The sequence below is a fragment of the Pinus tabuliformis genome, chromosome 4_1, assembly GCF_031772625.1.
Source record: "Pinus tabuliformis cultivar Carrire ecotype Pingquan chromosome 4_1, CPIR1, whole genome shotgun sequence".
In the NCBI taxonomy this organism is placed as follows: domain Eukaryota; kingdom Viridiplantae; phylum Streptophyta; class Pinopsida; order Pinales; family Pinaceae; genus Pinus; species Pinus tabuliformis.
The window spans coordinates 128,479,550-128,488,850 of NC_142303.1; the positions used below are offsets into that span (position 1 = coordinate 128,479,550).

The window sequence follows — 9,301 nt, forward strand, 5'->3', positions numbered from 1 at the left end:
CTTCCGGAGCCGTTTTGAGGCCCTAAACGACGTTTTTTGGGGAATCCAACAATGATAGTGCTCGGATAGATCTTTCTAATGAGCTATTGTACGCGTCAAACGGAGATCATATGCCAAAGTTACGACCCCGGGAAGTTGATGTACCAATTTACCCCCAAACGGGGCCCACAGTTTGGCGTTTCATCTCCTAGGGTTAGGTTTTGGAATGTTAAGGGTTTTCCATTGTTTCTCAACAATAAATAGGCCTTCGAGCCTCATTGTAACACAATTCAGAGGCATGTATCCACCATATCTCTTCTCAGAGATAAGCTACCATCGCCCTAGCTGGTTTATTTCCATTTCTGGTTGTAAGCATATTTCAGTATTTTCCATTAATGAAATGAAGTATTATTTCTGCTGCATCTTTGTGTATATGGTTATCTCTGTAATTTATTGTGTTCCTGTTTAAATCTGGATCAAGTTACGACCCGGGGAAGTTGATGTACCAATTTACCCCCAAACGGGGCCCACAGTTTGGCGTTTCATCTCCTAGGGTTAGGTTTTGGAATGTTAAGGGTTTTCCATTGTTTCTCAACAATAAATAGGCCTTCGAGCCTCATTGTAACACAGTTCAGAGGCATGTAGCCACCACATCTCTTCTCAGAGATAAGCTACCATCGCCCTAGCTGGTTTATTTCCATTTCTGGTTGTAAGCATATTTCAGTATTTTCCATTAATGAAATGAACTATTATTTCCACTGCATCTTTGTGTATATGGTTATCTCTGTAATTTGTTGCATACAATAGCTCATTAGAAAGATCTATCCGAGCACTATCATTGTTGGAACGGGCAACATCGGTCCATTCCATGGACCCGGGCAACATCGGTCCATTCCATGGACCAATGTTGCCCCTGGATTCCCCAAAAAACGTCGTTTAGGACCTCAAAACGGCTCCGGAAGTTCAAGACCCGAAAAACTGCTAAAAATAGTAAGTTGTGCTACAATTAAGGAAACTGAAAATGCTGAGAAAAACAATGGTGGGGGTCCAAGTGGACTTGGCAGGTGGCCACCAATATCCACCTGGATCACAAAAATAGAACAAACTCATTGAAGAAATCCAAACTCAGAAAATTAGAAAGCGACATGACCAAGATTCAATTAAAAGGTCTCAATAATGAGAATTAAGTGAATAATAGGGGGGGTTGTGTTTTTACCACAAAAATGGCGACAAACTGGGAAGAACCAGTTATCTCTAGTTTATTAAATAATGAAATCCTAAAAGGAAAAGGAGAAAGATTGAATATAATCAAAATGCTAAGATTCAGACTCTATGAAATCCCTTAAAACAAAGTTTAATTATTTCCTATCTGCACAGATGGATCTTGCCTCACTACAATAGTGCAAATGAGTCTTAACTCCTTCTATACAAACATGATGTAAGCTCTAGTATTACTCTGCATATTTTCTCTCGGATTCGAATTTCCCTTTCTCACAATGAGAGATGTGTATTTATACATAGTGGAAATATTAACAATGCACATCTATTTCTCAACAACTAAGTTAATTAAAATAAAATGAAACAAAATGATTCCTTTGGGTGGGGTTCTAGCCAAATGTAGATGGCCATATTTAAGAAAAATGACTAGTTTAGTTTGCTCTCTCATAAGTTTGTCCACCTTGTTTCGAACTGATAGGTGGAATTCAATTGCTTCAACAACTTATGTTTATAAAAAAAAAAATTGCCATCTGGAGGAGTTTCTTCAGAAATATTGACAGGGCCTATTCACCATCGTTGGCCATGGAAGGTTCTCTGTCAAAAGAAAACAAAATTAGTTTTTTTTTTGTAACGAACTTTTTCTTTTTTTAAATGTCGAAAAACAAAATTAAACCATAAAATGTGAATAACTATATTTATGCCCCAAAACCATATAAATCACGACTTTTTAAATTTATACAACAATGACCCATAGGAGGTGACAAGTGGTAGATATTAAAAGGTATCAGAGAAATGGATGTCGGAACTTTTAACAATGGAATTATTATAAAACTTGCGATGTAAAGAAGTCTCAATGAGGAGCGAACGCGATATCAACATTAAATCATTGCTTATGTGCTCATTGAATCCAAAGGAATATCAGAAATCAAAGGTTTAAGATATCGGGGTTTTACAATTGCTACCATTTAAAAGTTTCAATATAAAGGCGAACGTGATATTCTAATTAGACCATTGTTAATACACATATCAGGTCCGGCATATCGAAGCCTGGCAGATATCGAAAGTTGGAGGGGGGGGGCGCATTGGGATATCGACGATCGGAGAGATATGAATATAAGAGATTGAAGGGATATGAATATCCGAGATCGGAGATTGGAGGGATTGGCATATCGGAGATCAAAGGGATTGACATATTAGAGTTTTCTTAAATGTGTTTCGAAAGGAAATCTCCGATATGCATTACCAATCATAATCGAAATAAATAATTCGATATCTAAAAATTGAACAGTGTCACATAGTACCGAGTAATACTAGCAAACATAACATGAACATGAGGTGCAATAAGTTGGAGAGAGGGTTTAATGAAAGGCACTCATATGACAGGAGACGAATGAAGAGGATGAGCCATTTCACATGACAACTTAGGTACCTCGGATAGACCAACCGAATGTTTAGCATGAGGAAGCCATTGAAAATGATGGAGCAACTTAGCCACCCACATAATAACAGTGGCAAGGCCCAGAGCGGATTCAGGTGCTTTACCTTTGTCTGCGTCATTAGTTTTACCTTTGGGTTGGTTTCTTTGCTGCTTAATTTTGTCCCAAGGTAACTTGCATGTGGAGGCATCATGTGATCCATTTCTTTTGCAATGTATGCAGTGCAAATCTTCCTTTTCTCCTTGAGAGTGTCTACCCCCACTGCCTCTGAAATATCTTCCTGTGGAAGAATCTTGGGAAAGATTATTTTCTTTATGAGCAAGGCACACAGCTTTTTCAGAAGAAGATATGATTGAATGCATTGAAAAATCTGAGTGTTGTAAAAATACTTCTGCTAGCAAAAAATGTGCTTTTGATGTAAAAAAAATTGCACTGTAGTAGCAATATTCTGAATTCTTATGACAACCAAGAAACAAGCTACAATATCTTACAAAACAGGGGCACAAAATCATGAAAGAAATTGCAGGGGCCCAAAAAAAATCATAGGTCAGGTTCTTGTGCACACGATCATCAAAATATAAATAATCTTTTATATCCCAACCAACACATTAATCGATTTTTACAAGAGCTCAATGCATATGGTTATTGCAGCAGCATTCGAAATTCACCATTACAAACACACACACTGCACTAACTAGATTGTTCAACGCACCATTTGCAATCTCCATACAATGCACTGCCAACTTTGACCAGGGCACAAAACTTATGCAATCCAAACCAAATCAGACCAAGTTACTTTTCTAAAACCTTAGTATCCACCCTTCAAATCATTAACAACATCATATGCAATGGGTGTAAATGGTGCACCAACACACGATCTACTCAAGAACTGCTTCAATGGCTACCGCAGTTCGGATTCAACACAATATTCAACATGTTCGAATATTTTAACACAAAATACCAGGAGGGAGGTGTATTGCGCATTCAATAACATTCAATGCATCATTCAAGGTATGGCGACCGGTGGAGAGAGCTAAATGTGTATGGTAGCGCAGTATTACACAACAGAGGTAGCGCACATGTATTAAAATGATGTAAAAGAAACAGTGTATTAAAACCATCAATGGAGCAGGCTTACAACAGTGATACTGCACTCTCGGGAAATCTCGGGAAATCTCAGGCAAAATGATCGAAGTCACCGACCAGTCACGAACTCGGGCTTCAGCATGTTCTCAACGACCTTATGCAATAGTTCCTCACTCGATGCTTCCCACTCCAAGCTGCTTATAATTGCAACTCGATGCTTCCCACTCCAAGCTGCTTATAATTGCAACATGAGACAGATTGTCTCTCCAACTCTGAATTCTTTTGGAAAAACGACCCACAAAAACTCACATTTTGGCTCCTCCTTCTACAGATTCTCGTTTTGCTATAAATTGTGGAGGCAAACAGAAGATTTTTTGCTATCAGAGATGCTTTTGAGCTGGACAGCGAATCACTTGATAATACGTCATTTTATGTCAGCAATACACAGAAGTGGGGAGTGAGTTATGCTGGACGTTTTATGGGCAGCAGTAATGTAACTTATACAGCAAGCAATCAGTCTCAATTTAAAAATACATTAAACTCATAACTGTATTAGACAGCACGCTTATCTCCTAGCTCACTTCGATACTATGCTTTAGGGCTCGAGAATGGACCATATACAGTAAAACTACATTTTGCAGAGATACAAATTGGAAATATAAATAGTTGGAAGAGTGTTGGAAGACGCATTTTTTATGTTTATGTTCAGGGGCAGAAAGTATTCACAGATTTTGACATCTAAAAGGAGGCAGGGGGCTCAAATATAGGTGGTGTTAAATCTTTCAACATGACCAATATGATAGCAAAATTCCTTGAAATTCATATGTTGTTGTTATTACAAAGCTGGTTTCAATTTCATCATCTTCAACTTCAATTTCACCTACCACTCATGTATTTGCATGGTGAGCTTCACTTTATGCTTCATGTTGATACTCTTCTTAAACTTATGTATTTGCATGGAGAGCTTCAATTTATGCTTCATGTTGATACTCTTCTTCAACTTATGTAGGATATTTCATGGCGTCTCCAATTACTTTTGTGGTATCAAAATTTTTAACTATTACAATGGGTGTTTCATTAACAACTGTAATGCTACAATTGTAATTCTTTGCGACTCAACTCGATGCTTATACATGTTTCTTCCCTTTTCACTGTATGTCATTTCTAGAATATTCTAAGCTTCTTTGGATGTAGTTGTCGTTGCAGTCTTGGGAAGAATATTGTCATCTTGACCTTTTTGAATGAGACTTAATGCTCTTGCATTTTTTCTTGTTCATTCTGATCTAATCCTTCTGATCTTGTATAATAGCCTTATAAGACACTTGAATTGACAGTTCCTCAAACCCATTCGAAACAATGTTCTATAAATCCTTTATTTGTAATCTAGTTCTCATTCTAGTAGCTTAAAATTTATAATTTTATCAATTAAAATAGTTGGTTATACATAAAAACCAATGAAAAAATCCATGTTAATAGATGATGGAAGATAAAAACCACTTAACAAATTCATACTCACGAAGAACATATACTTTAACCATGTGAATATGCCACTCCACACTACAATTGCCTTGTTTTTAATAGTCAATACTTAATTACTTTATCTCAAAAAAAAAAAAAATACCTTCCTAAAAATTGTTAAACTCTTAAAAATTGTTAAACTCTCAAATCGATAGACTATTCAATGCTCAATCTTCCAAATGGTGGACTGTTGTCATGAATATAATATGACGGACCGTGCCATGGGAATTTCCCCCTAGATTATGGTGGGCTCCGTGCACTTCAACAATGGCTCACGATGATGATGATTGTAGCAGTGGTGGTTGCGAAACTAGATTAGTGTAAAACGTTTACAATTTCCTACGTGTTGCAGTAGTGAGTCTAACACACATATGCTTAGATCCACTACCCACCAGATAATGAATAGATGAATGGTGGTTGCGGCTTTCTTGTATTTCGGTCGCAATGGATTTTGTCTCTCATATATAAAAAATAAGGCTCAAATCTTTCATGCAAACCTCATACTAAGATCTGAAATTCAAATCCTTGGATCATAGGATATGCTATGCTCTCCACTCTATAAAGAGTCTTAAATCTGCTTTGATATCAACAAAATATTTTATAGAAAAGTACAAAGGGAATACAAATTTTATAGAGAAGTAGAGAGGGAATAAGGAAAAAGACACTTCAGACATTTCATCCTTTTGTCATCATTAAATAGATTAAAACTAGAATTTACACCTTAAGGTGTAAAGGGAACACTGATGACATGAAACAGAGGGCAGAGGGCGGACTTGAAAATGCCACCTAGAGGAGAAGTCCCGATGAAGAGTGGACGCGATATCAACATTAAATTGTTGTTTATATGCTCATCGAATCTGGAGAAATAATTGTTATCATTTAAAAGTTTCGATTTATAGGGGGGCGCGATATTCCAATTAGAACATATTTAATACATATATCGAGCCCGACGTATTGGAGCCTAGCAGATATCAGAAGTCGGAGGGGGAGGTGCATTGGGATATTGGCGATCAAAGAGATATGAATATCGGAGATCAGAGATCGGAGGGATATGAATATCGAAGATCAGAGGGATATGATTATAAGAGATCGGAGGGTTTGGCATATCAAAGTTTTTTTAAATGTGTTTCGAAAGGAAATCTTTGATATGCAGGAGCGAAAATCATGACGTCACAAGTGGGTACTTCCACAACCACTTTATGGATTGGACTTTGAATATCGAGGATTTCAAATGAATTCCTCCGATATCAAAGCTCCGATATATTAATATGTGCACCACTTGTTTTTTAATTAAGGCTTAAAGCCTATGAATGATTCTTGGTCTCAAGGGCTATGTATAGAATAAAAATAAAATATTTACAATTGAAAATTAATTATCTACAAATAAATAAATTTATGAAACAAAAGTAATGTACAATTTATACATTTTAATAGGCCAAGGAAGTTAAAAATATCAAATCTTCAATTAGGCGCCATTTATAAACCAAAAAACGAAATGTGATCAAACGAGTTTTGATAGGAAGACAAAAATAGAACAAACTCATTGAAGAAATCCAAACTCAGAAAATCAGAAAGCGACATGACCAAGATTCAATTAAAAGGTCTCAATAATGAGAATTAAGTGAATAATAGGGGGGGTTGTGTTTTTACCACAACAATGGCGACAAACTGGGAAGAACCAGTTATCTCTAGTTTATTAAATAATGAAATCCTAAAAGGAAAAGGAGAAAGATTGAATAAAATCAAAATGCTAAGATTCAAACTCTATGAAATCCCTTAAAGCAAAGTTTAATTATTTCCTATCTGCGCAGATGGATCTTGCCTCACTACAATAGTGCAAATGAGTCTTAACTCCTTCTATACAAACATGATGTAAGCTCTAGTATTACTCTGCATATTTTCTCTCAGATTCGAATCACCCTTTCTCACAATCAGAGATGTGTATTTATATATAGTGGAAATATTAACAATGCATGTCTATTTCTCAACAACTAAGTTAATTAAAAGAAAATGAAACAAAATGATTCCTTTGGTTGGGGTTCTAGCCAAATGTAGATGGCCATATTTAAGAAAAATGACTAGTTTAGTTTGCTCTCTCATAAGTTTGTCCACCTTGTTTCGAACTGATAGGTGGAATTCAATTGCTTCAACAACTTATGTTTATAAAAAAAACTTTTGCCACCTGGAGGAGTTTCTTCGAAAATCTTGACAGGATCTATTCACCATCGTTGGCCATGGGAGCTTCTCTGTCAAAAGAAAACAAAATTAGTTTTTTTTTTGTAACAAACGTTTTCTTTTTTAAATGTCGAAAAACAAAATTAAACCATAAAAAGTGAATAACTATATTTATGCCCCAAAACCATATAACTCACGAAATTTTAAATCTATACAACAACGACCCATAGGAGGTGACAAGTGGCAGATTTTTAAAGGTATCAGAGAAATGGATATCGGAACTTTTAACAATGGAAATAATATAAAACTTGCAATGTAAAGAAGTCTTGATGAGGAGCAGACGCGATATCAACATTAAATTGTTGTTTATATGCTCATCGAATCCAAAGGAATATCGGAAATCAGAGGTTTAAGATATCGGGGTTTTACAATTGTTACCATTTAAAAGTTCCAATATACAGGCAAACGTGATATTTCAATTAGACCATTGTTAATATGCATATCAGGTTCGACATATCGGAGCCTAGCAGATATCGAAAGTCGGAGGGGGGTGCGCCTTGGGATATCGAAGATCGGAGAGATATGAATATAGGAGATAGAAGGGATATGAATATCCAAGATCGAAGATCGGAGGGATTGGCATATCATCGGAGATTAGAGGGATTGACATATTAGAGTTTTCTTAAATGTGTTTCGAAAGGAAATCTCTGATATGCATTACCAATCATAATCGAAATACAAAATTCGATATCTAAAATTTGAACGGTGTCACATAGTACCGAGTAATACTAGCAAACATAACATGAACATGAGGTGCAATAAGTTGGAGAGAGGGTTTAATGAAAGGCACTCATACGACGGGAGAAGAATGAAGAGGATGAGCCATTTCACATGACAGCTTAAGGACCTCGGATAGATCAACTGAATGTTTAGCATGAGGAAGCCATTGAAAATGATGGATCAACTTAGCCACCCACACGGTAACAATGGCAAGTCCGAGAACCTTCCTCGGGCACACACGACGACCAACACCAAAAGGGGCAAGCCTCACATCGTTACCCCTTACACCCACATCTTCCCCGCCTTTTGACACCACAAACCTCTCCAGATGGAACTCATGAGGTGATTCTGAAATGTTGGGGTCATGAGTAATCAACCACATATTCACCATGGCAGTCATGCCCGCTGGAACACACATTCCATTGCCCATGTTCACATCTTCAGTGGAGAGACGTGCCCATGATAGGAGCGGTCTGGGTGGATGTATTCACAGCTCCTCCTTTACCACAGCTTGGAGGTAAGGCAACTTAGGGATATCTGAATCCTTCACGTTGCGGTCGCGCCCCACTACTGCATCCAAGTCTCCCTGAGCTTTGTTATGGGCATTGAGATTCAACACTAGTTCTATATAGGAGCGGTTTGGGTGGATGTATTCACAGCTCCTCCTTTACCACAGCTTGGAGGTAAGGCAACTTAGGGATATCTGAATCCTTCACGTTGTGGTCGCGCCCCACTACTGCATCCAAGTCTCCCTGAGCTTTCTTATGGGCCTTGAGATTCAACACTAGTTCTATCATGGTCCACTCTGTCAATAGAGTCGTCGTGTCTGTTACATCACATCACATATATAAAATAGAGTGTGACATGGAGGGGAGAGACACTATTCAAGATTCTATCAGAGACGATGAATCTAAACAGTGTCATGAGGATAACCTCACCATAAAAAAACCTTTCGCTTAATAATTTAAACTTGTGTAATATTAACCACTTTTAAAGATATCTACGATTTATATAAATTTTCTAAAGATATTATGATAAAGATGGTTTTAAATTATTAATTTTTAAAGAATTTAAACTATCAACTAAGTGCACAAAGTGCACAATGAGTT

General features: G+C 37.0%; 1 pseudogene; it reads right to left on the reverse strand.

Annotated features, from left to right (window-relative positions):
* Positions 1 to 8,262: 8,262 nt before the first annotated feature.
* Positions 8,263 to 8,622, reverse strand: LOC149174530 (cytochrome P450 78A4 pseudogene; annotated as a pseudogene).
* Positions 8,623 to 9,301: the final 679 nt, after the last annotated feature.